The sequence below is a fragment of the Mesoplodon bidens genome (genome assembly GCF_964165515.1).
Source record: "Mesoplodon bidens genome assembly, chromosome: Y".
Classification (NCBI taxonomy): Eukaryota; Metazoa; Chordata; class Mammalia; order Artiodactyla; family Ziphiidae; genus Mesoplodon; species Mesoplodon bidens.
The window spans coordinates 40218491-40246420 of record NC_138180.1 but is presented as its reverse complement, the minus strand read 5'-3'; the positions used below and the strand labels follow the sequence as shown (position 1 = coordinate 40246420).

Genomic DNA, 27930 nt, shown 5'->3' with positions numbered 1-27930 from the left:
AAATTATTAAACCTTTGTGTTTTTAATAACAAGACCTAAAAGCACAACAAAAGAGCTATTCTTCCTAAGCAGCCAAACCTACAAATAAAACAGGTGAACATGCAATGAACAGAGCTCACCTATTTGTTTTCAAGTTCCTGTTATAAATGTAATTAGAAGGGAAGAGACATATGTCTGGGTGCATCCTGTACTGAATGGTAAGCTGTAAGACAGGCAGCCTGCCAATCACGTTGTGCTCCACATTCTCTTGCAGAAGGTTGTAGAAGCGGGCCATCATCGACTGGTCATAGCCATACTCCTGGGCCTTCTGAAAGGAGGAAAACAAAACAATAATCTGCAAGAATTCATGTGTACTTTTCCCACTATTAAAAAAAAAAAACAATCACTGACCTCTCAAATGTACAAGGTATTACCAACAACCAAAGATTCAGAGAGAGAAGATATTTCTGACTCCAGCCCTAGAAAAGCCATGTAGCTTGACTACAAAAGTTAAGGTATTTTCCCCTTATTTAGAAAACCCACATACTGCTTATGAACGAGATGTGATCTTGTGAATGACCACAACTCTCGCTATTTTATAGGTGCTAACAGGGGTCACCTGAAAGAATCAATGATAAAAGCAGCAAAGAACTGTAACACAGATTTTAACAATTATTTCTGGGCTATGCTATCACAACTAGAAATAATGAATGCCATTGTAAATAAGCCTCTGAAAGACCACTTTCTTCATCCATCCATCATATACCAAGCAGCTAAAATTTCGGGTGCTGACAGTCTACAGTGAAGATCAAATGTCACAGAGCTTACATTCTAGTGGAGGACACAGGCAACTAAGTTGATTTCATAAATCCAAGAAAGGGTTACAAACCTGTGATCTGAAACACAGTGACTTAATTGACAAACAAAGAAAACTGTCTTAATGTTATCACAGTCGTGCCTTGGGATATACTTTTCAATGGTAGCATCATATCAAGATTCAAAAAGTATTACGTCTTAAATAATCTAGAAGCAAAAAATGTGCTCTGGAAAACCCACTAGGATGATGCAATCTTTATGAGTGACGTTGACAATATGAGCGTTGAAGATGTATGTGCAAAGTTTTAATAAACCTGTTTCACAAACTATCAGAGTGGAGAAAACAGGCGTTACTTCTTATTTATATTAGTTATATATGTGATTATTTACATATGTGATATTAAATAGGTTTCTATAATTAAAGAGAATATTTTTAGTAGACATTTGGCAATTTCATCTATACCCCCCAAAGTTTATCTATTCAAGTTAGCTAAAAAACCTCATTTATTTCACTCTGTGAAAAAAGAAAGAGGTTTATATGAGGTAACACATCTACTTCCAGAAAAAAAAACTGAGTCCATCCTACAAAATGATGGAGATTTTTATGTTTTGACATGAACATATCCCTGATCTATTTACTGACTGGAAAAAAGGTAATTTGGTACAGACTGATTCCTCCACCTTTAAACAAGGTCTAAACCTACATACAGGGCTTCCCTGGTGGCACAGTGGTTGAGAGTCTGCCTGCCAATGCAGGACCCAAGGATTCGAACCCTGGTCTGGGAAGATCCCACATGCCACGGAGCAGCTGGCCCCATGAGCCACAATTACTGAGCCTGCGCGTCTGGAGCCTGTGCTCCGCAACAAGAGACGCCGCGATAGTGAAAGGCCCGCGCACCGTGATGTGGAGTGGCCCACACTTGCCACAACTAGAGAAAGCCCTCACACAGAAACGAAGATCCAACACAGCCATAAATTAAAAAAAAAAAACCTACATACATATACACAAATTTATACATTCCCTATAGCCATCTGACATTCTGAATCTAGTAACTTATTTACTGTCTGTTACCCACTAGAATGTCAGCTTCATGAGGGCAAGGATTTTTTTTTTCTTTGTGGTATGCGGGCCTCTCACTGTTGTGGCCTCTCCCGCTGCGGAGCACAGGCTCCGGACACGCAGCCTCAGCAGTCATGGCTCAGCCGCTCCGTGGCTTGTGGGATCTTCCCGGACTGGGACACGAACCCGTGTCCCCTGCATCGGCAGGCAGACTCTCAACCACTGTGTCACCAGGGAAGCCAGAGGCCAGGGATTTTTGTCAATTTTCGTCACTGTCATGACGCCAGAACTTGAAAACAGTGCTTGAATTAGCCTGGCACTCAATGAACACAGACTGAAAAAAGTCAACACACTCATGCCCACAAACTGTTCAAATACTCACTAAACTGTTCATAGTACTTATCCCTAGGGTTAGAAAGGCATGCTGAGAAAATTAACTTTGTAATTATTTTCTGAATCTTCTCAATAAGCCTCTATTATTTTTGCAACAATAAGAAAAGCCCAAATGGATTTTTCTCATTTCTGCTGTTTTTAATCAATCACCAAAAGAGACAGTGAAGTTGAGGCCTATTGACAACCCTTTTCACTAACCACGTGCTAAGGCCCTTCAGGAAGTTAAATCAGTAGGTTTCTGAAATACTGCAACTATTCAAAGAATGCAGGGCAGAGCTGGCTCCTCCTAGGTCTCCACAAGCAGAACCCCCCACAGCAGCTCTGTCCTATGGACAAGGTTTTCACTCAGGGACATGGGTGCTCCTAGGCTACTCCCTTGAACAGTCATGCACGAGTGTTCAGACGTCAAAGAACTGCACTATCATTTTGATGATTCCAAAGTCAAAAACAATACTAACCAAAAAAACCTGCTTTCTTTCCATAACGTAACAGAAATGCTGTGAAAATGGTCTGTTCTCTGGGACAGTTTATGCAGCCACTACTCTATATTTGTACAAATAATCTATGTATCAGTAAAATGCTCAAATTTCATTAAACTTCAAAACCGTCATCTAGACCTATGAAGATTACCCAAAACATCTGAATCCTGATTCTGCTGTGCATTTCTAGGAGCCATCTTTAGTGAGATTTAAGAAACGAAGTGAAGGGAACCACAACTTTGGTGCTCATCTTCCCACAAGCACAGCCCACAACCTCTTTCCTTTCACCACCTTCCCTTTCAGAGGATGTGAGGGACACCGGCATTTTCCTGTGCTATAGGATACAGAATCCTAAAATTGAAAACGTTACTGTAAGAATAATTTCTCTTTATACTGTTTTCCTCAAATTTGCACATATTGAAAGATAAATCAGGAGGTTGGATTCTATTCCCTGCTTTTAAAGATTTTCTTTTATTATTGTTTTGGTGTTTATGTTACTAAAATAAATCAGATACAGCCCTTAGAACAGCTGCACACTGCCTTTCCCAAAGGAGCAGCCCACTGCACATGGGACATCCTCCTCCTAAACTTCTGGTCTGTGACACTCACACTGCTCCTGTCACACACACATAAGCACATTATGAACAAAGGAGCATTTCCGGAGACTTTCACTATGAAGGCTCTCAACAGTGGTTCTCTTTTCTCAGCCATTCCCTATTTATCCTTGCAAATAAGAGATGATGATCCAAGAAAGACCGCCCCACCGCCCAAAACAAAAAAAAAAACCCAAACAAGCCCCTTCCACTTTAAAGCAACACGAATGTGAAAAAACATACCATAGAAATGACTGTGGGAGGGAGCTGCTTAGGATCTCCTACAAGGATGAGCTTGTTGCAACGATGTATGAGTGGAGTAAGAGTTTCAACTTCACAAGACTGTCCGGCCTTGGTAAGAGAGTACAGAATGGAGACATAATCAGAATTATCTCTATTATTTATTTATCCATATACAGTCTATCCAATTCACAAGTGTCCTAACCATTCAGAAACATACACTTTCTCCTTCTGCACCAAAGATCAAAAATAAGAACTTCCTTTGGTTAGAAAACAAAACAACAAAAACATTCCAAACGCCGAAGCGGGGGAAAAAAACCCACACACATTTTGAAGTCAGCCACCACTCAGGTGCCACTACCACCTGGGAAGCAGCCCATAAGCAAGAAGGGCCATGTCATGTCCCCAGTTTGTCTTCTTTGTCCCTGCTGGGCACATGCCTGGGGGGACTGTGTGTCTGTGTGCCCCACCCCCTCTCTCTTCCTTGCTCCTCAGTAGGCCGCTTCAGTTGCAAGACTCAAGCTTCTTTTCAATTCAATGGCATTTCCTTCAATTATTTCATCACTTCCATCTTTTCTATTCCTTCGTTTTGGTGAATACTGGATCTTGGATCTCCTGGATGGGTTCTCTGTACCTCATTTTCCATCTCTTTTGTCTTCTGGCTCTACATTCTGGCAAACAGTAGGTACCCAATAAATGTTTGCTCAATGAATGAAGTAGAAATAAAGATGTTAGCTGAAAATACGGTGGCTCAGAGCTGTCCAGAGTTATATTAAAAATGCTTCAAAAGGTCACCAGAGGGCTTCCCTGGTGGCGCAGTGGTTGAAAGTCCGCCTGCCTATGCAGGGGACACGGGCTCGTGCCCGGTCCGGGAAGATCCCACATGCCGCGGAGCAGCTGGGCCCATGAGCCATGGCCGCTGAGCCTGTGCGTCCAGAGACTGTGCACCACAACGGGAGAGGCCACAACAGTGAGAGGGCCACGTACCGCAAAAAAAAAAAAAAAAAAAGGTAACCAGAGATATCCCAAGCAGGAGCTAGAATAATCCTTGGGAGGGATTTTATGAAGAACAATCCGGAATCTCTAAGACTACAGTCCCGATACTGAAAAAGCAATTTTCATCGTGGTGGGTCATTAGCAGCGTATTTCAACATAAGAGAATACATATGTAATGGCAGGTCAAAATCAGATGCAAAGACCACTTTGTCAACATCTCGGCAGCCACTCTTCATCTAAGACTTACTCCTTACTCCTAGCAAAGCTGTATGGCCGACTGCTTACTGACCTCATCAACAATGACACAACTAAAGGGGACACCCCCTTGCCCACGGAAAGCAGCCTCGAGCAGCAAACCACCACTCGTGCTCAGTGTGCAGCAGATGATGTGGGACTCTAAGATGATGATGTTCTGTGTCTTTTGTGGGCATCCTTGAACCTAAGAGAATAAAAGTTCATCAACATTCAGTTGTATATAAATTCTTAACTACACTTATTATGTGGCAGAATAATGTCTAGTAAATGTTAGGTAGGAACCTCAAGCCTAGAAAAGAGAAGAAACATTCAAGATAATCAGAAGCCACCAGAAAGAACACTTTGCAGTGGAGTCTAATCTCAGAACATGAGTTAATAATAAGCCCATTAAGAAAAATTTATTCAGGTTTAATTTGGTCGAAGTGGATTACAATTCTTACAGCCTGACGTATGAGGGAAGGTATCAGAATAAGCAAAGATTAAGTAATTCTACTGAGTTGTGAAGCAATTATCTGAGTAAAACCAGGATCAGAACTAAGCCTGAACATACACTTTGCTGTTAGTTTTTAAGTATGTAATATTGTTCTTTTATAAGGGATAGTACCAACAAAAACGCCTGTGAAACTGACAAGCATTCTAGCTCCACAGTGGAATCCAACAACCTTGGTCCAGACTATAATGGAATAAACTGTGATGGAGACTAACTGTATGAATGACACCTCACAATGCATATCATTCAGTGTTCAAATTAATAAACTAGTACTCTCATCATAGATTCAGGTAGCCTATCTCCCCTCCTGAAAAAGCTGTCGTGAATCATCCCTGAACATGTGATAGATTCAACCATGGATGCCAAGGCATGTATGTGAAGAGAGGGTGGCAACTGTGGCCTTCTGGTGCTCACATGTTAACTGTCACATACCTCTCCTCTCAGCTATCTAATGAGTAAAACTGCCAAGGACAGTTAATTTAATGGCCCACAGAACAATGTGATCAGCGGCAAAAACCATAATACTGGTAAACATGGACTTCATCCTTAAATGTGGGAAGATTAATTTTGGGCTCAGCTTAAAGTTTTAATAAAAAGCTTTCCACATAACTTTTGATTTAAATAAACAAACTGCTAGTGGAAATACACATTAAGTTCAATTATATTTATTTAGCCACACAGAGAAGGTCAATAATACATTCAAGAGGAAAACTTCAGCTCAAAAATACAAATACCATTACCGGTTGAGTATTACCCTCTCTTTCCCTGACCGCCAATTCATTTCATTAAGGGCTGCATGCTGGTGATGGGGTACACACCTGGCTCATTCTAGCTTTGACCAATATAAATGTTAGTTGATATTTTTATATCCAAAGAAAACTGGGAAAAGTTATACATGTTATAGAAGGATTTTTTGTGATCAGAAACAAGTAAAAGGAGTGTATGCTTTCAGAAAAAAACTGAGAAAAAAGGTGCTTATATTTCTTGGGCCACATCCCAGCCACTGTCACTCTACCTGAATTCAGATGTGTATTTTTTTTTCCCTGTATCTTCAAATAGTTACTTATTTATTTATTTATTTGGCTACGCTGGGTCTTAGTTGTGGCATGTGGGATCTTCCCTGCAGCGTGTGGGATCTTTTAGTTGCAGCATGAGGGATCTTTTAGTTGTAGCATGCGGGCTCTTAGTTGCAGCACATGGGATCTAGTTCCCTGACCAGGAATCACACCCACACCCCCTGCAATGGAAGCAGAGTCCTAACCACTGGACAGCCAGGGAATTCCCCCAAATTTTTAAATGTAATTGAGAAAAGACCACAGGTTGTCTGAACTATTTCATAATTTTAAAAAAGGAAAAGTAATACCAGTAAAGTGCTACCGGTGAACTACTTACCTCTTTAATTTTAGAAGAAAGCTCCTGCCTTTCTTGTGAAACTTTGGCCATTTTTTCATCTAATTCTTGCCTCTGGAAAAAATCAGAATGCCATCATTAAAATTAAATTAAGCATTTTAAAATGCTTTCCAATGGACTGCCTCACATTTCAAAAGGGTGAGCCAGTACTTTACCAATGAAAAACTGATTCACCCAGTGTGTTTTCTCTATATCAGTCTTTCTGTATTGCTGTGTGTCAGAGTTTAGCTAAGCTACTCCATGGTACTGATGCCCTGGCATCCATTTTGTTTGGCCAAGCAGCCTGCAGAGACCCCAACTAACACTAGGCCCCTTCACACACATGCACGCCCTAGATGGCAGCCCGTGGAGTCACCGGCCCACCAGCCAACATAAGCTCTTGTGATCAACAGTCTCCTCTGCCATCCAGTGCATTCCCCTTATATGCCCTTTAGATAAGAGACCCTCTAAGCTACTTACCAAAACCCTGCTCTTTCAGTTAAAATTGGCCAATCTAGCCCTAGCCTGGGAACCCCAAAGTACTCCACGCATGGACTCTGATAATGACATGTGCGCCAGGGCCTGCCTCTCTCTGTCTGCACTCTCCCTTGACCTGCCTGTCATGCCCCACGAGACATGCCTTATACCTTCCTCAAGACCTGTGAAAATAAACTTCTCTATTTCGCTTTCTCTTGTGGTCTGTTTTTAAACATCAGCTCATTGTCCAGCAACCCGACAACCAGCACCCCATGCTTCAATCAGTAGGTGCTAATTTGATAAATTCTTTTATTTTTTGTGGCCCCCCTGTGCAGCATGAGGGATGCTCATGAGGAACTAGGGTTCCCTGAGCAGGGATCGAACCTGAGCTCCCTTCAGTGTAAGTGCAGATTCTTAACCACTGGACCACCAGGGAAGTCCAATAAATTCTTAATAGTGTGTATGATTCAGTTCTGTTCAGAGTACTGCAGGTACGCTTTCTGCTTAAGCAGGCCAACCCTTGGGGCATCACTTACGTGTTATCTACTCTGCCTTCATGCTATTAACAGTGGCGTTCAGTGGCTAAAACACACTGCACGTGGCCTGCAAAGTCTAAAATATTTACTATCTTGTTCTTTTAAAAAAAGTTTAACCCCTAATGTAAGGCATACCATCTCTGTGTACATTTTTGTACACAAATTATGCTATTCCACAATGAAAGAATGGCATCAAATACTCACCAACTAGTTTATCTATGAGCTTTTAAAAAACACTGATCAAGACATGTTTAGATACCTGTAGTTCCCTTCCACCTCGGCATAAAGCACGCTGGCGAGAAAGTTCATCTAGTTGATGATCTAGAAATTCCTTTCTTCTGTGAATCTCATGAATATGAGAAGGTAAGTCTTTTTCTTTAAAAAAAAGATAAAAAGCTGTTGATTCTAACAAATACACACATATGCATACAAATGAGAAGAAAAACTAGCTTTCAAAACTAGACTACTTCTAGGGTCTCCAAATTACCTTTAATGCCCATGCCATTTCCTACCATACAAAAAGAAACAGAAATCAATTTATATATACCTTTATTCAGTACTTACTCATTCTGTGGTTAACTTGGCTGTCCAAACTGAATTTTAGGACCTCAGTATTAATACACTTTTCTGGACCTAGACGTACTAAATTTATATCTCCACAGTTTCCTGTTGATAGAAGTCACACTTAGAGGTTAATAAGAATGCTGTCAATTTCTGTACATAATAATTATTTCTAAGCAAATATATTAACAATCAGAGAAAGGAACTAACATGAACTATTAATCAACCAAATACCTGGAACTGCGCTAGAGGTTCCACACACATTCTTTTAGATTTGCTTCATAAGAATCCTATAAGGCAAGGATTTATTTCCACCTAATAAAAGCTACTGAGGTTGCACAAGCAGTACACTGCAGAGTTGAGATTCTATTACACTAATGCTTCTCAAACTATGTTCTATACATCACTCCATGGTAAAATGTATTTGGGAAATGGCGAGTGAAAATAAAACAAATTTCTTGACCATAGGATATTTCGAAGATGAAGACTTTTCTCTATTAATGCAGGTCTGAATTCCCCAAACAGAATCTTACAGGACCATCAAATGCTTTTCTGCAGAATACTGAGAACCACGGTTTTGAAACACTGTTCCACATCACAATGCCACTCCAGGATCTAAGGGACACAAGATGCTGGAAATTCTGGAATATGGTAATTCCAAAAACTGTCAGCATCATTTAACTGGTTTATTAACCACATTTTAATTTTAGGTTAGCACATTTCAGATATTATTTAATCTAAAAGTCTCCCACTGCTTCACTGAACTACTAAACTATAGCAATCATGCAGCGTTTATTAGCACTTATCCCAATCTGACACATCACATACTTGTTTGCTATCTCCTTCCACTGAATCCAAGTCCCATAAGAACCAGGTTTTGTTTTGGTCACAGCCTAGAACCACAGCTGGCATGTAAGTACAATAAACATACACTGAATGAATAAATGAACTCATTATACAGCTGTTTACACATATTTTTGTTCCTAGTTCAGCTCATTCTTCTAAAATTTGAAGCCATCTTCTCTGACCAACATTTACTTGAAGGTGTCAAAATTGCTAACTTGTGTTTCTACCAGAAAGGTGGATGAGATTTATAGCCACTATAAGCATCTAAAAATGCTCCAGAAATTAAAACAGACATCCTTTAAATTGCAGGGTGAGCTCAGAAGGATGTAAGAGAAATTCCTAGGGGCCAAAAACAAAGAGAAAGGTGAAAAACAGAGGTGAAAGCCCCTGAGCTGCTGTGGCTTCCCTGGAGGGAACAGGGTGAGGGCTGGTCACTCTCTAGATACTTAGGTGTTTGTTTTTTCATTTACATACAATCAAATGCAGAGATTTAAAAATCCTTAGTTCTACAGAGTTTGACAAATATCTACATCAGCAAAACTACCATTCCAATCAACATATAGAAATTTTATAATGGGGGCTTGGATTTTAACGTCCACTAGAAAGCAAGAGGGCATGGAAGAGGTGGAGGGATGAAAACGACATGAATCTATCTTGGCCTGGGCTTAGCTGGGAAAAAAAAACTCTCTTCTAGGACTTTCCAACTACAGGCCCATGCCACATGTGGACTTAGAGCCTAAACACATAATACAGAGAATGACAAAGGTGACCCAACCAAAATACAGTTGAGATTTAAAAAATGAGAATACAGTGAACAATGTTATACCAATATATTTGAAAACCTAAGGTGAAGTGGAGATTTTTCTTGAATAATATGAATTAGCAAAACTCACTCAAATGTAGAAAACTTGAATAAACCAACAATTAAAGACATTCAGCACACAGAAACTTACCCATCTGTCAAAAAACAGACAAAAAACAAACAAACAAGAAGCCCCCCAAAAAACAACACTAAAAACAAATTAACCTTCAAGTAATAGGTAATTCCCTGTCATATATGAAACATCCCAAATAAATGTCTGTATAAATTCTTTTTTTTTTTTTTTTTTTTTTTGTGGTTCACGGGCCTCTTACTGCTCTGGCCTCTCCCATTGTGGAGCACAGGCTCCAGACGCACAGGCTCAGCGGCCATGGCTTATGGGCCCAGCCTCTCTGTGGCACGTGGGATCCTCCCGGACCAGGGCACGAACACATGTCCTCTGCATCGGCAGGCAGACTCTCAACCACTACGGCACCAGGGAAGCCCTGTATAACTTCATTTTTAAAGTCTGTATAACTTCAATACTAAAACCAAAGATATGACAAAGAAAAATTATAGGCTGCCGTCAGTTAAAAAAATCAATAGCAATCCAGCAATGTGGTAAAAAAATAATAGTACACAACCAAGCAGACCTTATTCTAGGAATCAAAGATATTTTCAAATTAGTAAAGCATTGTAGGGAATTCCCTGGCAGTCCAGTGGTTAGGACTTGGCACTTTCACTGCCATGGGCCTGGTTTCAAACCCTGGTCGGGGAACTCAGATCCCTTAAGCCTCAGGGTATGGAAAGAAAGAAGAAAAGAAAGAAAAGAAAAGGGGCTTCCCTGGTTGCGCAGTGGTTGAGAGTCTGCCTGCCGATGCAGGGGACAGAGGTTCGTGCCCCAGTCCGGGAAGATCCCATATGCCGTGGAGCGGCTAGGCCCGGGAGCCATGGCCACTGAGCCTGCGCGTCCAGACCCTGTGCTCCGCAACAGGAGAGGCCACTACAGTGAGAGGCCAGCGTACCACACAAAAAAAAAAAGGAAAGGAAAGAAAAGAAAGAATGAAAGAAAGAAAGAAAAGAAAAGCAGAATTCCCTGGTTAGGACTCTGTGCTTGCACTGCCATATGGTGAGGGGGAGGGGTATATGAATGAAAAAAAAACTGCATGCAGTAAAATTCAACACCCATTCATTAAAAAACTCTAATTAGGTGGGGACTTTTTTAACCTGATAAAAGCGTATATACCAAACCCCAGGAACAAACATCACACTTAATGGTGAGATGTCCAAGGTATTTCTGTAAAGGACACCCAGGACCACTGGACATAGTGAAAAGAAGCAAAAATGAAAGTACTGAATAAGAAGAAAAAAGCCGTCTTTACTGACAAGAGATGTCATTTTCTCTCTAACAAAAATATTAAAAATACAACCTAGACCCTACACTTGTGCCACCTTCGTCCCAGCCTTCTCGTGTTGTCAGCCCACAACTGAAAAAGGGCTTATTACCCTCCCTCAGGGAAAGGAAAGTGAAAACCACGCAGGAACTGTTCTCGGTTGTATAATTTGATACAACTACTTTGGAGCAGAACCGGGCACTATCTAGAATCAGCACAAATCCTTCAACACAGCATTCTCATTTCTAGGTATATATACACTAGACCAGTGTTTTTATAAACTCTTTTGACCGTGATCTATAGTATGAGGTACACTTCACATTGAAAGCCAGTACACTCATACCTCACCAATAAAACAGGTTTCACAAAACAATACTTTACCCCTCACTACCTACACTCTAATCTTTTCTGTTCTCTTCTGTTCTATCTTATCTTGTGTAAGTATGCTGGTTCTGATCTCCCTAAACTGATTTCACAATCCACTAACTGGTCACAAGCCACAGTGTGAAAGCACTGCCCTAGCAGCCTGTATGAATACTCAGGAGACGTGAGTAAGAACACAGTACTCCAGTGTACTCCCTTCAGCTGCGGTACAGTACAACACAATACAACTCAGTCACTGCAGTAAACGTTTTCATCCTGCACTGGGGAAACAGGCACAAGTACAGGAATTAAGTTTGAAATAACAAAAAAATAAAAGGGAAAGAACTTACATCTCTATCAATGGATAACGAATGAACTGTGCACTCATAGATGAGACACCCTACAGCAGTTAACATGAATGACCGTATCCATATACAGCGATACATAAAGTCATAGTTCTCACAAACATAATGGTGAGTAGAAAAGTTGCCGTTCACAATGCATTTTCAGTTTTAAAAGCAAATGACCTCTACATGTAGCTAATACATGTGCAATAAAAGGGGAAATATGTGTGATCCCTGCGAAGACAGACGACACATCCTGGCTGCTCCTGCAGCTGGTGTGGCCACGGGACTAAGTTCTGGCCAAAAGGAAATAAGCAGAGGTGCTACTGGCAGCACCTCAGAACTTTCCTTAAAGCACAGCTAGTATATCTGTCCCTTTTTCCTTGCACTTGCTAGATGGGACTACTGGTGCTGGAGCAGCTGTTTCTGACCATGAGGTGCACTAAGGAGTGGGGGGGGTCCCACGTAGTGCAGCAACAAGGTAGAAAGACCCTAGGTCTCTGAAGACTCGGAAGTAGAGTCATCACGTCAGTATCATCCCTCAGCTGCCCATCTCTGGGCTTCTGAGTACGAAGGAAATAAACTTCTATCATAGTTAAGCCACTGTAGTTGGAGTGTCTATTATTTGAAGCCTAATTGAATCTTAACTGATTTAGGTCACTGCCAGGTAACATCAAGGAAAATAAAATTTGCTTAGGGAAGACGAGATACATGTGCTTAGAAGAGCAGCCCGACCCAGAGCCATAACCATGCCACTCAGGATGGCTGGTGTGAGAGGAGGTGTTAAGGTTAAGTGCACAGAAATGACTTTACACATTCGCTCAAGCATTCCGAATCCTCGGTGGCAATGCTCTTCAATCTGTCAACTGTACTGAAAAGACTTGTCCCTGTGGTATACTTTACATCTCAACTCCTCAGCTTCTCCGCCTATAAAATGTAGATAGGTTATTTATTGCATGGCTCAGAGGATTACTCTGAGTACTGACACATAGTGAGCACTCGGTAACCGTAAGTGATGACTGCTCTAGCTTTTGTGTCACTAAACATCTACTAAGTCCCAACTGAGTGCCAGGCACTGTTCCAGGCACGGGGGTTACTACAATGAACACATTTTTAAAAGCCCTTGCCTTGGTGGACCTCGTTATATTCTAGCTAGACTGAACCATCCACGGTTCTCTGGCTTCTGGTCCTTTTTATGTACAGTAAGTTCCACCAGAGTCCTCTCCCCACTTCACTTCCTCATTGCTCTTCCAAGTTTCATCTTAGATATCATTTCCTCTAAAAGTCTTCCCTAACCCCTACACAACTGAATCAAGGGCTGCTCTAAGGTGTTTCAAACGGCACAGGGCCTGGCACAGAATAAATGCTCCAAAATATTCAGTAAACAAAGCAGTAAGTACACATGGGCCACAGCCTCAAGTAGAAAAAATGACCAGAACTGGCTTGCTCTTTGTCATTCAAAGTTACCACACTAAACACTGAAAACAAAAACAAATGAAAAGCCCACATAAGTATCATACCTAAAGGATTCTTCTTGTCTTTACACTTCTCATTGAATTCAAGCATAATTTTTTTCGTAAGTTCATCAACAGCTGTATTGGAAGGTGCACACACAAGGACACGGTTTTGTTTGATTTTGGCATTGGAGTTCTCATCTGAATGCCCCCTCCTCTGGTTCGACAATTTGCAACAAATAAACAAACAAACAAAAAAACAAACAATACTGATAAGCTCTATTGTGCAGTGTTATAGTTCTTCTCTACTGTCACATATATTTGAAAGTTCCCCTAATAACTAGTTAAAAGTAAATAAAAGCACCTACATCTTACACTGATGTTAAAAAATTACTCTGGCTGGGAACTCCCTGGCCAACGAGTGGTTAGGACGCAGTCCTCTTACTGCCAAGGGCCCAGGTTTGATCCTTGGTCGGGGAACTAAGATCCCACATGCCGCATGGTGTGCCCGAAAAAATAAATTACTCTGGCATAAAATCTAACTTCTCTGAGCCTTACCTTACTATCCACTTATTTTATTCAATGTTCAATCCAAAATGTAACCCGGGAATACATTCAAGATTGTCTCCTGGGATTAGCCGTGACCTATAATAAAGCCCGAAGACCACTATTCTAGCCCTTAGAATTAGTTTCACACAAGATAACATTTTCTGTTCCTTTTATTTCTTATAACCTTCTCTACCTCTGCTACCGCTTTATCTGATATAGTTCCACACAGTATCAAAAAGATACACAGAAGTGAAGGGAAAAACACACTTTAGTACTTATTTACACGGTAAAGTAAAACAACATACTCAATTAAGGGCACAGATGCCCTCGTGCACACTCTACCTCTGTCAGTAGGCGGTACAGGAGGCCCACAATGGTTTTTGATTTTCCTGTCCCAGGTGGTCCATGAATCAGACAGATCTTGGCAACTGCTGGGGAGTGTTTCACCACGGCATATGCAGTTTCTATCGCTTTCTTTTGGTCTTCATTCAAATCTTTTAGGTAGGCAATCTATACAAAAGACACTAGTGAGAACGAGCGGTTCTTCCTGGGATGGCACAGGAGAGCGAGAGAGTGGAAGACATCTGTTTGAACTGCTGCTGACCTTTGTCAGACAGAAGCTTTGGTGGTGATCAGGCAAAACCCCAAAATGACCCTTAATCTAAGAACCACTTTCGCTACTGGAAAGAGCTACTGATGAGTCTACAGGCCTCAGTCCACCTACAACCACAACAACTATATTTTTATTTGTGATTCTTATAAAGATGATCACAATAAACTGTTTTGTACTTTTCTTCTTTTTATTCCGTGGTTCTTCCCATTTTAGTCAATCCTCTCTTTAGACAGTAAAAACATTCCAAGACTTCCTTTGCTAACACAAGTGATACAGTCAAAACAACAGGGATTTGGGGTCAGATCTGAGTCTACACCTCAGTTTCACTCAAAAGCTAGGTCTCTATACTCCTAACCTCTCTGGGCTTCAGGCTTTGACAATCATTAAATCTGGGATTCCTTAGAGGGTGAGAACTGACTGAGAAAATGCATATGAAAGTCCTAACACAAGACAGGGGTTCAAATAACATTCCTTTCCTTCCGCCTGTCTCTGTGTTAATTTCCTGGAACTTACACCCAACTCTTACAACAATGAGAAATATGTGTTCACACAAAAATCACAACTTCGTCGTCACACTGACAACAGTACCAGTCAATGCTCCACTGATCATTCAAATGCAAAAGTCATTCCATTAAACCTCCTCTTACTCCTGTATTTAATTACCTAACAAACAGTTAAGTAGGATGTTCACCTCACATTTTAATGCTGCTCTGCAAGCATGTTTTCAATTCCCTTTTGGACTCTACCTTTTTTCCTGAGGTAAGCTGACTAACTTAACACAAAGAACTACTTTGCAATATTAAAGAAAACTAAGCACTAAAAACGTCACTGGGCACACATGGTGACTATGTCTTTGTTGTAGACAACAGGGAATGTGTGACAGATAAAAATAACATGCTTTAACATCTTGACATGAAATGTTCTGACTTTCCCTATTATCAAATGACTGTCACTCACAATTCTCTCAGATGCTGTAGTTAGTAAATCTTTTGTACAGAAGTCCATGGGGTTTGGATTCAGAACGGCTCTGGCCAGTTGGTTCCGACCACTCAGCAAAGACATGGCTTTCAACTTCCTCTGTGTAGTCACCAGAGAGCTGATTACAAGACATTTCACGAATTCATTTAAATTGACTGGTAAATTATGTTGAGTCTGGATGGAAAGGGAACACTCAGATTTCCCATTACGCACTATTATCAAGAAGGAGAAAAAGCAATTTCAGTTACCAGTGAATAACAGTGTCCAGTTAAAAAGGTTATTCAGAACAAGCTGTTTTGTAACTTTTTTTTTTTTTTTTGTGGTATGCAGCCCTCTCTCAATGTTGTGGTCTCTCCCATTGCAGAGCACAGGCTCCGGACACGCAGGCTCAGCGGCCATGGCTCACGGGCCTAGCCGCTCTGTGGCACGTGGGGTCTTCTCAGACTGGGGCACGAACCCATGTCCCCTGCATCGGCAGGCGGACTCTCAACCGCTGCGCCACCAGGGAAGCCCTGTAACATGTTTTTTATACATCATTTAAATAATTTTCTCAGTAAGTATCTACTGACTGCCTCCTAAGAACCAGGCAACATTCCTGTCCTCTGGAGGCTTATTTTTTAGAAGAAGGGGGCAGATAAGCAAATAAACATGTCAGGTGATGGTAAGTGCTAGGAAGAAAGCCGAGAAGGGGGATGAGGAAGTGATGAGGGTTGTGAGGGAGTGTTGTTGTAGACAGGAGAGTCAGGGGAGGTTTTCCTGATATGATATTTGAGCAGAGCCATGGCATTAAGTGAGTGAGCCATGCCCGTAACCGGGGAAAGTGGGTTACAGGCAGAGAATCAGCAACTGCAAAGACAATGGGGCAGCGAGGTGCCTGGATTATTTTCACAACAGGGAGAAGGCCAGAATGGCTAGAAGGAAAAGCAGGGAGAAGCGAGATAGAAGACCAAGACGGTAAATGCAGCTACACTTCAGAGGGCTCTGCAGTTAACCACTCTGAACATGACTCTGAGTCAGGTCAAGAGCACAGGACAGCTCCACGCAGGTAAGTGACACACGCTAAGTCACACATTAAAAGAATCACTTATCGCGAATGAAGAATAAACTGCAATGGAAAAAGCACAAGAAGACAACTTAAGAGGCTAAAATCTAGGTAAAAGTGAATGGTCACGTGGGCCAGGAGGCAGCAGGAGAGGTGGCACTTGGATGTAGGATATATGGCCAAGGAAGATCCGACAGGACTTCCTGATGCATTAGATGGAGCGTGCGAGGGAAAGCAGGACTCAAGGATGACTCTGAGGTTTTGGGCTGAGCAACTGGAAGAATGGGATGGAGGTCCCACATGCTGAGTTGGGAAAAAACGGAGCAACAGCAGATGTCAGGCAGTAAATCAAGTGCTTCCTTTTGGAGTAGGTTTGAAATGTCTAATAATCTCCAAATGGAGACGTCAGGTAGTTGGATGAATGAGGAGTTCCGGGAAGGAGACAGAAACAATTACTAAATCTTAGCAACAGAACTATGGCAAATGTAACCACTTGTAAGAGTTGAAAGCACAGATGAAGCTAGATATCCCTGGTGCTCAATGCATCTTGCACAAAGAACTGAGCTCTGACCACACAATAGTGGACATGGCACACCAGTTATGATGCGGCACGATGTTAAACTCTACGAGCTTTGTTGCTATTTTTAAGATATGATACAAAAAGGGGAAGGAATAATGATCACATATTATATTCCCGTAACAGAGACTAAGAGAGCAGCAATGTCAAAAAGGCAGCTTGGCATATATCAAGCATGTGGACTTCGTAGTCAAACAAAATTAGGTTTCAATTCTGGACCGAGTGTTTAATAGTAAAGATGCCTTTGGATACGTTACTTAACATCCCTGAACTCTGATTTCCCAATGAGCAGGGAACAAACCATTCTGCTTTGCAGGGCTCTGGGAAAAGATGATAAATGTGTACAGGAAGGACAGGGCACACTGGCTGGCACACAGTCAGTAGTCCTTAAATTCAAGCTAACATTATTTTTGTTATGCTACCTTAGGGAGAGAAGTCCCTACCCCACAATGGATGGGAGTGATGAAACAGTAAACCCCTCCAGTTGCCTTACAATTAGTTCTGTGTTTGGTCTGCTCATCAATAATTAGCCCCCAAACCAAGGCTGGAATGTGATTTAACAAACAGATGGTTTGCAAACTGTCTGTTTTATAACAAACACACTGACAGATGAAGGCATTTACTAGAAGGAGAAGACATTACAAAAGAAAGCTTTAAAATCCTAAGTCTAAAGCAATACGTGCTGGGCCTTTTCCAGCTGAGTCTAGAAAAACTAAAAGAGGACTCTGAATGGTAAGTAATCAACCTAGCAAATACAGTCTGGTAAACATAGAGCAAACATACATCTGGTAAATGGACAGCAAATAGAGGGCTGGTAAATGTATAGCAAATACATGGCTAGTAAAGCCTAATTTAGAGGGAGATGAAAAGATGAGCTGCTGACAGATTTCTCTTCCATGTCTCATTAGGTACTTACTGACTGAAGTGCGGCAGAACGTATGAACATAGCCACAGTAATGTTCACGGGGAACTTGCAGGCGATGTCTCTCTATATCCTTCTTCTCTCCATTTAGTCTTTCAGGAACCAAAAACACCAAATCATTTTCCTTTGGATGAAGCTGTTTAGCTAGTTCACATTCCTCAAGATAAACTATAACACAAGAAGAAGCCAGCATTTATTCTAACAGAATTATTTTACATGAGATTAAAGGATATTAAACGCTTGTACTAAGTTCAAGCAAGTATACAGCACTAGCGGACTTTGTACATACTTCAAAATGATAGTCTAAGCTAGTCAGCATTGACAAATATTGATCACACAGCATTATAAAAGTCTTCTTAAAACCTGCTACAAAGCCAAAATAGATGAAGTCATAATATTCAAAAGTAGCTAATACATTTCTTTTCCTTGAAGTTTACCTTAGTTTTTAATCAAGGAATTTTCACTTTTGTGCCCTGCTTTCAAAATCCCGAGAGAAAATCTGGAAACAGATCCATGTACACGTAAGAATTTTGAGCCTACTAGTGGCATTTCAAACAAGGGGGAAAGGACAGTAGTAAAATAAATGGGGCTGGGAAAACAGAGCAAGCTCTAAAATTAAAAAAAGTTCAGTACCAACTGCCAAATCCAGCAGCAACATACTGAACCAAAGCACTTAGTACTAGGATTAAGTAGACTGAACTACTAAGTCAAAAAAGAATTTTAAAAATGCATCATGTAAGAAATGTCTATTTGAAGGCATCAGAGAGCAAATACAACAATGAAGAATCACTCTGTTGAGATCCAGAACAAGGTGGAGATCCGTAAGGGTCAGCCCAGTATTTTCCCTAGAAACATCTGAACTCCTCAGGGAGTGGCAGCCAGGAATTTGAGCAGTACCTGGGATAGCCTTGTACAAAAAAAGAGACAAAAACTGGAGTCCAGGGCCTGCATAGATAAAGTAGGCATCCTGGTAGCCCTCAAGCTTCAGGTAGGGACCATGAAGGACTACACCCAACAATGAAGGCAGCTTCAATTCACCCGAGTACTTCAGGAAAGCTCAATCCTTTAAGCCGGATTAAGATGATCCCACATTGCTAGTACTCCCAGAATCCTGGCAGAAGCAAAGAAAAATCCTCTCTGGAAGAGGACATCCTATCATCCTAGGCCCCTGATTATTTTTTAAATAGCTTTCCAAAGACAATGACCAACATATTAGAAATAAGCAAAGCACCAGGAGAGAATACATGAACTACTAGAATCAACAAACAAACAAAAAAGGGCTGCACAAGGCACTACACAGAGTACAGTCCTTGAATTGGTTCTAGGACTCCCGCAGGCACCAAAATCCTCAGATGCTCATGTCCCTTATGTAAAACGGCATAGTATTTGCATATAACCCACGCACATCCTCCAGTACACTTTAAATCATCTCTAGATTACTTATAATACCTAATACAATGCAAACGCTATGGACATAGTTGTAAATCCAACATAAGTGGTATGTAAATAGGTGCTGGTGCAGAGCAAACATGTTTTTCTGGAATTTTTTTCCCTGAATATTTTCAATCCACGCTTGAATCCGATGACGCAAATCCCGCAAATACAGAGGACCAACTGTATGTATAACACAGTTTAAAATATAGAGTTAAAATACGTAACAATAATAATATACAAAGTGGAACAGATAAACAGGGTTAAAGTTTTTTAAGATTTTGCCTTATCTATGGAGACACTTAAAGTATCGATGAAATCTGTAAACTTTGAATCATGTACGCTCTAAGTGTTCACCTAAACTACTAAATGGCAAAAGAGGTACAAGTTGACGTATAATTTCCAAACTAAAAGAAAAGAAAAAATGAATGGTTCAAAGGTCTCACATATATGTAAAGAGTACACTCTAGTTCTATCAGTTTTTTCTTTATATATTTTATTAGTTTTTCAAAATGGTCCTATCTTCTGTTCACTGAACTTGCTATCATTGTGAAATACTCGCTTTTAATCTCAAATAATGCTCTTCTGCCGTAAAGTCTATTTAGTCTGGTATTAACAGAGCAAAACAAGTTTCTTTTAGTTGGGTTTGCATGAGTAGCTTTCTCCAATCTTCCTCTTCTAACCTTTCTGTATCCTTATGTTTACATGTATTACTTGAAAACAGCATATAACATGACAATACTGATCTTGAAATAACTTTTTCTACCCAAAGATACTACGGCTACTTAGAAAATAGAAAGCTCACATACAGGATAAAACATATAGATGGTATCGGTTATATCAGGTAGCAAGAAAGCTCTCAAAGACTAGCCTGTCTAAAGGGCTCAGGAGCCAACTTGAAGAAACCAATTACAAAGACTTGAAACAAGTGTATTTAAGTCCATGTGTTCATAACGAAAAAACATTTTTTTAAAGTTCACTGGTCTACCCAGCACTTGCAGAGAATTAAGTCATTATTTTGAAAACTGGTCAGGAGTCAAGTATCAATACTTATTCTACCCTTCTTTATACTCAGTATACTACTGAGTAATCAAATAAAATGGAGCACTTTTTCTTTACAGAACTACAATAGCAAATAAATGAAGAAATGATCAAATAAAAATATCACCATTTTGTATCCTTTAGTAAAATAATTAATCTAGGCATTAAGGATCAACGGTTATAAGTATTACAAAAAGAGAAATTAGAGATCAAGCACCTCCTGATAAAGGAACACACCAACCTCAGCTATGAACTAGTTTTGCCAAAAATATTAGGTCAAATGAAACTGATCAAGCCTCTAGATCCAACTATCAATTTACAAAAAGTACAAAGGACTGAAAAACATACTAAACACCACCAGGGGGATGCTATCAGCAAGACCCAGACACAGACCCTGTAATTCTACAGTGTCAACAACACAATTTCTTCAAAAATAAATTACAAAGCGGGAGGGATCCATGAAGGAGACAATTGTAATTGAAGAAGACATATTAACAATGTCAGTGAGTGGACCTAACTTGGATCTTAATTCAAGCAGGCTGAAATAAATTGTTCTTTATGAGGAAACGGAAAAACTTGAACACTGTCTAGCTATCTAATATTAAGAAATCATGGTTCATACTTTAGCAACAAAATAATGAATTATCAGCAAAAATACTATGTATTTTTAGGTCCATCTCTATTAGAGATAGTCACTTAAATAATTATGACACCAAAAGAAAAAAAAATCTAACCAATGATGATCTGCAAAACCTCTCCCTAGAAAACTGTAAAACATTACTGAAAGTAAACCTAAATAACTGACAGTATGTATCGTATTCAAATCAGTATTAGAATGATGTCAATTCTTAACAAATGTCCACATCTTTTTTTTCTCTAAAACTTACATGGTAATGCAAAGGGACAAGAATAGCCAACGTACTCTTAAGGCCAAACAAGGTAAGCAGACTTGCTCATTAATGTTTATAATAAAGCTTAATTAAGTAAAATTAAGCAATGTGATATGGGCAGAAAGGTAGGCAAATGATCCAACAAAGAAGAAAGGAGTCCAGAAAAAGGCGAGTGCATTAAATGGACATTAGATTTGTAACAAATATGACACTGCAGACCATGGAGAAAGGATAATCTTTTCAATAAACACTACTGGGGTAATTACATCTCCATTAGGGAAAAAAAATGAAACATGGCCCCTACATCTTACTCGTGTACAAAATCCATTCCAGGTCGGCAAAACAGCGAAGCCTCTAGAAAAGGGATTGGCAAACTTTCTGTAAAGAGCCAGATTTTTCTTTGCAGGTTACACATGGTGTCTGTTGCATATTCATCATCATCTTTTCTTCAAAAGCTTAAAAAAATGTAAGAACCTTACACTTGGGCAGTATAAAAACAGGATACAGGGTAGATCTGCAAGCTGTGGTTTGCTGACACCTGTTCTAGATGTTAAGATAATATATTTATGACCTGCAGCAGGGAAAGGTCTCTTAAACCTTTGGCACAGACCATTAACCATAAAAAATACACAGATGCATTTGTTATGTTAAAAAATAAAGTCTAAACAAGAATAAAATAAGAATTTTAAAGACATCACTAAGAGAGACATAATGCAAGCCAAAGTGGGAGGATGGTTTATATCCAGATTGCATAAAGAACTTGCTACAAATCAGTAAGGAAAAGACAACTAACAGAAAATGAACAAGAGTCTTTAATAGGTGCTTCCCTAGAGAGGTTACTTGAGCATCTACTAAATATATGAGAAGGTGCTCAATCTCACTGATAGCCAGGATATTACAAAATAAAACCACAAATGGCCATCAATACACACACACTACAATGGCTAAAATGAACAGCACAATCAACACAAATGTGTTGGCAGAGACATGGAGCAACGTGACTTCCATACGCTGGTGGGGTGTGTCATTCTGCATGACTAGCTTGGCATTATCTACTCATGTTAAGCTCATGCATAATACCCTGAGACTCTGAGACCCACTTCAGGAGACAGACTCCACAAAAATGCCCTCGCATAACACGAAGAGACACATGAATGACCATAATAGCATTATTCATAAAATGCTGTGTGTAGAAGAAGGCCTGAGGCTGCTATCATTAGAAAGGCCTGCTTACAAGGTTGGCCCCCTTGGAATCTGGGAACTTGGTTTTCCAGACAGCTCTCATCATTTGCTGATGACAATGGCTCACTGTACCTTACCTGTTTGCCAATTTTTTTCTCTACAGCTTATGTCAAACACCCACTTTACTTGTGAAAGTCATGAATGTGGGCTAGGCAGAGGGTGTTTTAGGCACTGGGTCTCTAAGCTTCCCTGGTAGATAATGTGTCACATGGGTTGTCGCAGCCCACTACTGGGAAAATTAAGTGTGTCCTGTGTGACTTCGCTGGGAAATGACTCTTGGAAACTTGCTCCTGGTTTCCTTTTTCCCTTTGCTGATTTTGCTTTGTATCCTTTTGCCATAGTAAGTCACAGCCATGAGCAGGAATATAATTCCTGTGAGTCCTCCTAGCGAATCACTGAACTTGGGCATGGACTGGGAGAGCCCTGACACACAGGCCTAAACTGCTGAAAAAATGTCCATTAACGGGAGTTCTCTGGCGATCCAGTGGTTAGGACTCGGCGCTTTCATTGCTGTGGCCCGGGTTCAATCCCTGGTCGGGGAACTAAGATCCCACAAGCTGCATGGCACTGACAAAAAAAAAACTTCTTTAAAATAATAATAATAAAAATGTCCATCAACAGTAAAATTGTGACACAGTCACATATTGAAATACCACCACAGCAATGAAAAAAATACCAAAGATGCACACAAAATTGATGAATTACGAAGACATGTTACGTGAAAGAAGTCAGACACAAGAGTAAATGCTATGTGATTCTATCATACCATCAAGATAAATGGATGATAAATCAGTGATTTAAATATTAGAAAGAAATATAAAACTACTACAAGAAAATATGGAAGTATTTATCTGATTTCTAAAACCAAGTTCAGTAAAGAAATAAATACGGTATTTTTGAACATGTGAAGATAAAAATTGTCTGCCTCAAAAAGTGCATGTGAAACTGAACAGCAAATAATGAAATTGAAAAAAATTAACAATGCATACAAGTAAGAAAATAACCTCCCTAAGAGAAAAAAAAAGGACAAAAGGCATGAACAGACAATTATCCGCCCCCCCCCCAAGAATATAAAAGACCAATAAAGATTTGAGGACAAAAACTACAACTTCAAATGAGATACATGTTCCATATAAAACTGGGGGATAAGTTTAAACTAGCAAATGAGAAGAGATACATTCTTACATTCTTATGTCAGAAGTGAAAATGGTATTCTTTTTGGTAGACAGAGGCAATATGAACCGAAAGTCTTAAAATGCACACACTGTTTGATCTAGCAAAGGGATTTATTCAGTGTAACAGTAAAAAATCATAAGTAATGTACATGTCTAACTAGAAATTACTGGTTAAACAGAACTATGGAATACACTTACAATGGAATAACTACAAACACTGAACATGCTATTATTATTTATCTCTGAAAAGACATTTATAATAGACTAAATGAAAATAAGTCAAATGTAAGCTTCACGAAGGTGGAATTTTATGTTTTCATCACAGCTACATACCTACCATCTAGAATCATACACTATCAGGTAGTATAAAGTCAGTAAATATTTGCTGAATAAATACATGAAAAAAGTCACTTAGGTAAAATAACCCTACCCACCCACCCTTCACTCAGATGAATAGGAAGTCTAGCAGTAAGATATACAATACTATGTTCATAAGATGATCTCTGAATGATGGGAACTGTGAGTGATGTTTATTTTACTATTGGCTAATATTATCTGAATAATCTACAGTGAACATATAATACCTTCCCCCCCAAATATATGTACACGCTTTTTTTCTTAAGTGAATCTATGGAGTGGGATGGACTGCAAGGGGGAAGGAGACAGACGGAGAATTTATACTTTTTATTTTAAAGGGTTCTAAATGCTTGGTTTATTTATAACTAAGACATAACTGTGACACATGCTCCAGACAACTCATGAAGTGAGAGCAGAGACGGCAGAGAGATTTACTCAGAATCTGTACGCACGATCATGTCAACACCCCCTCCGCCCCCGCCAATCAAACTCCCTCGCTCACCTTCTCTCTCCCTTGCCCAGCATCTAGGGACACTTTGGCCTGTGGTATTCTGCTAGCACAATGGTTAAAACCATGAATTTTATAACTGTCCCAGTAATTATCCTCATTAAGTAAAGACTTTAAACATACTCTTTGTAAGAGCTTACAAATTCACCTCAGGAAACCTATATCCCAGAAAATTCAAGCAATTATTATGTTCCCTCAAATAGCAATCTCCAATTATTATATGATAGAGCCCAAGTTACATAAGAAAGAACTTACCCACAAACTCCCAGTATTTTTTATAATCAGCAGGAAATTTTCGTAAATGCAACTGATGGAATTTCTCTTTGTTTGGAGAGCTGTTCCATTCCTGTGCCACCTACGCAAAGCAAAAAAAGCAACTTAAGAAAGCAAAAACATCTGAAAAGCCAATGTTAAACGGCAAAATTTTCCAAAGTAAGCAACCATAAAATCCAGAACCTAGAACTCCTGTGTGACACAAACATTAAAAATTAATTTGGGACTTCTGGTTTCCAGCTTGGCATGTAAGGAACTTAGAAGTCGCCACTCCATCCTAACAAGTAAAAAGAGACAAAAAGGTGGATACAGACAATCACAACTTGCCAGCGCAGAAAACTCTTAAGTAGAAACCTCCATGCCAGGAGGAAATCCTGAACTGGATGCGACAAACTGTTGGAGGCTCAGCATGACCTCTCTTAAAAACTCTAGGGGGACCCAGTCATAAAAGGGACTCCACACTTTGGTGAGTCTTACCTCTAGGAGCTCGAACAGGCCCTCACAGTGAACACTGGAGAAAATTCCCTGTGTGCTTCCAGCGGGGGTGGGGGGTTGGTGGGGACTGGGGTAAAGGAACCATTGTGTAATACACCAGAGCATTCTTGACCTTCTTAACAAGGCCTGATCTATGAGATGCTATTTTACCGGAGTCAAAGTTGCTGGGATTTTATCAGAGCTTAAACTACTTGAGGGAAGAAAACCAGCTCCAGCCCATTCTAACCATCCTGTCTCACCCAAGGAGGTGGGGGGAAACTAAGAAGCATGTGGTGTAAAGTTCTTAGTCCAGAGGCAAAGGCTCACTAAAAGAGTGACACCTTATCATAGGACTATGGAATGGTCTTCCTTCCCCCATACCTCATTTCTATATCACTAAAGGCCTATTTACTGCTGTTCCTTTTATTTAGTAGATTACGTCTGCCTTGCAACAAAAAATTACAAGGCATACTCAAAGGCAAAAAACACAGTTTGCACAGAATAAAGAAGCACTAAAACCTGTCAGATATGGCAGGAATACTGGAATTATCAGACCAGGAATTTTTTTTAAACTATAGTTAATATACTAAGAGTTTAATGAAAAAAGGAGGCCATGAAATAATAGATGGGTAATGTAATGAATGAGATGTAAAGTAGAAAGAATCAAATGGTAATGCCAGAGATCAAAAACACTGTAACAGAAATGAAGGATGCCTCTGATGGCCTCATTACTACACTGGACATTGCTGAGGAAACAATCTCTGAGCTTGAGGCTACAGCAATAGAAGCTACCAAAGCTGAAAAGCAAGGAGAAAAAAATGGGTAAAAAAAAAACACACCCCAGAATATCCAAGACTGTGAGATAATGACAAAAGATGCAGCATACACATAATGGAGATACGAGAAGAAGAGAGAGCAAAAAAGAAGCAGTATTTGAGGTATAATGACTCAGAGTTTTCCAAAATTAACATCAGACACCAAACCACAGATCCAGGAAGCTCCAAGACCAAGCAGAATAAATGCCAGAAACTACACCTAGGCATATCATATTCAACCTTCAGGAATATGAAATATCAAAGATAAAGGAAAACAAAAATCATGAAAGAATCCTGTGGGAATAAACACCTTATTTATAGAGTTGGAAGGATAAGAATTACATCTAACTTCTCCTCAGAAACCATGCAAGCAAGGAGAGAGTAGTGAAATATTTAGACTGTTGAAAGAAAAAATCCTACCAATCTAGAATTCGGAATCCTGAAAAATTATCCTTTAAAAGTGAAGGAGAAGGGCTTCTCTGGTGGCACAGTGGTTAAGAATCTGCCTGCCAACACAGGGGACACAGGTTCGATCCCTGGTCCAGGAAGATCTCACATGCCACAGAGCAACTAAGCCCGTGAGCCACACCTACTGAGCCCGCATGCCACAACCACTGAAGCCCACATGCCTAGAGCCCGTGCTCCATAACAAGAGAAGCCACTGCAATGAGAAGCCTGCACACCGCAAAGAGTAGCCCCTGCTCGCTGCAACTAGAGGAAGCCTGTGCACAGCAATGAAGACCCAATGCAGCCAAAAATAAATAAACTAAGTTTATTTAAAAAAGAAAAAAAAATAACTCAACAGTAAGAAAACAGACAACCTGATGAAAAAGATGTGCAAAAGGCCTGGACAGACACCTCACCAAAGTAGATATACAGACCGTAAATTAGTATATGAAAAAATGCTCCATATCTTATGTCATCAAAGGAATGCAAATTAAAACAACAAGATACTATTACACACGTATTAGAATGGCCAAAATCTGGAGCACTGACAGGACCAAATGCTGACGGGGATGTGGAACAGTAGGAACTCTCATTTATTGCTCGTGGGAATGTAAAATGGCACCATCACCTTTTTTTTTTTTTCTTTTTTTTTGCTGAGCCACGTGGCTTGTGGGATTTAGTTCCCTGACCGGGGATCAAACCTGTGCCCCCTGCAAGTGGAAGTGCAGAGTCCTAACCACTGGACCACCAGGAAATTCCCAAGATGGTACCACCACTTTGGAAGACTGTTCGGTGGTTTCCTATGAAACTAAACATATTCTTACTGTAGGATCCAGCAATAGTGCCCTCACTATTTATCCAAATGAACTGAAAACTTATATTTACGTTAAAAACCTGCACATGGATATTTATAGCAGCTTTATTCATAACTGCCTAAACTTGGAAGCAACCAAGATGCCCTTCAGTGGGTGAACGGATAAACCAACTATGGTACAACCAGACAATGGAATATTATTTAGTGCTAAAAAGAAATGAGCTATGAAGCCATGAAAAGACACAGAAGGACCTGAAATGCACATTACTAAGTGAAAGAAGCCAATCTGGAAAGGCTACATACTGTGTGATTCCAACT

The 27930-nt window shown here is 40.1% G+C and overlaps 1 pseudogene across 1 annotated transcript in view; it reads right to left on the bottom strand.

The window, feature by feature from the left end:
- The window catches only part of LOC308609664 (putative helicase senataxin), a 60628-nt pseudogene that overhangs the window by 11525 nt on the left and 21173 nt on the right, over window positions 1-27930 (bottom strand). Inside the window, exons 8-18 of the transcript in view lie at window positions 25045-25144; window positions 18140-18313; window positions 15584-15816; window positions 14356-14523; window positions 13531-13681; window positions 8268-8369; window positions 7963-8078; window positions 6694-6765; window positions 4846-4995; window positions 3564-3671; window positions 120-307 (exon numbers count right to left, since the gene is read on the bottom strand). The product of the transcript in view is annotated as a putative helicase senataxin (transcript). The remainder of the gene's footprint in view (window positions 1-119; window positions 308-3563; window positions 3672-4845; window positions 4996-6693; window positions 6766-7962; window positions 8079-8267; window positions 8370-13530; window positions 13682-14355; window positions 14524-15583; window positions 15817-18139; window positions 18314-25044; window positions 25145-27930) is intronic.